General features: G+C 36.2%; 1 non-coding gene across 1 annotated transcript; it reads left to right on the top strand.

The window, feature by feature from the left end:
• The first annotated feature begins 675 nt into the window (after window positions 1-675).
• LOC114754184 (small nucleolar RNA R71) lies at window positions 676-782 on the top strand. Its single transcript, XR_003741128.1, has one exon. It is a non-coding gene; the product is annotated as a small nucleolar RNA R71 (small nucleolar RNA).
• The last annotated feature ends 507 nt before the right edge of the window (window positions 783-1,289 follow it).

Raw genomic sequence — 1,289 nt, 5'->3', positions numbered from 1 at the left:
GCTTGCTCATCATCTTTAATAAAGTGCCCTCCCTATTTGGTTCTTGAATTGGGATCTCTCTTGTTATAAATAGTCCAACATAATTTCCCATAGAGGCATTCCCGAACTATCCTTGAGAATTTCCAGCACCTCTATACATATTTTCCTTGCCTTGACCATCTTGAAATCCTCTATTATCATTGCCACTCCACTCAAATACGAAATCTCCTCTCCAACCATTGTTGTAAGTATTTTGGGAGAATTGGTTAGGTCGTTGAAAGTTCATGGCAGCTACCTCTTTAGATTCAATCATGGAGGGATAATTAGGAGTAGTGTGCATAGGACTACTAGACACATCACATTGGTAGGAAAAAGAGCTTGAGTTATAGGAGAAGTATGTAGGGCTTTAACTTGGTCGCTTTATTGAGTTTGCATGGCCCTTTGCATACAAACCATTTGATCACTTAGAATAGCCAACTTGTTCAAAATTTCATTAGTTTGCCAAGCCCCTACTCCATGTACTTGAGCAGCATCTCTAACTCCAAACTGTTGATTATTGCAGCCATCTTTTCTAACAAATCCTATGCGCCTTGAGAAGTCAAATCAATTAAAGAACCACCAGTAGCAATATCAATGGTTGACTTTTGTTGATCTAGTAATCCATCATAGAAATATTAAACCAAATGTGGTTGAGAAATTTGGTGATGTGGGCATTTGGCAAGGAAGGCTATGAATCTTGTCCAACATTCATATAGGTTTTCTCCAATCCCTTGTTGAACACTATAGATCTCTTTCCTTATTCTAGCTGTCCTTGAAGTAGGAAAAATACTTTTCCAAGAATTGCTTCTTCAATTGCTCCCATAAAAGTATTGCAAAATGTTGAGGTAACATATGCAGCCATTCCTTAGCTTTCCCTTCCATAGGAAATAAGAAGGCTTTACTCAGTATGTGACACCTTATGTTTATACCAATTAACTTTCCTTGCGGAAGCATTTGGAATCACTTTTGAAGGCTACAATTGATGAAAAATCAAGTTTGAAAATTTTCATTTACGGGTTACTATTCATTGTCACCTTAAAATGTGACAAACTTCGAAAATTCATAACTAATTGTAGAAAAATTGAAATTGAGTGATTCCAAGTTCTACAGAAAGCTCTTTGGATAAAATTTTGAGAAAAAATAGTTTCTGAACTGATTGCCTTGAAATTCGAGCTCAATTTCCTTTGAAAAAGTTACTGTTCATTTGGTCATTTTCGGATTTTACTGTATTTTTGCCTAACTTTGGAAAGGCATAACTTTCTGCTCGGTTA

Source organism: Neltuma alba, unplaced genomic scaffold (genome assembly GCF_004799145.2).
Source record: "Neltuma alba isolate B1F8T4 unplaced genomic scaffold, ASM479914v2 tig00010095_pilon, whole genome shotgun sequence".
NCBI classification, from domain to species: Eukaryota; Viridiplantae; Streptophyta; class Magnoliopsida; order Fabales; family Fabaceae; genus Neltuma; species Neltuma alba.
This window is presented reverse-complemented; position numbering and strand designations above follow the sequence as displayed.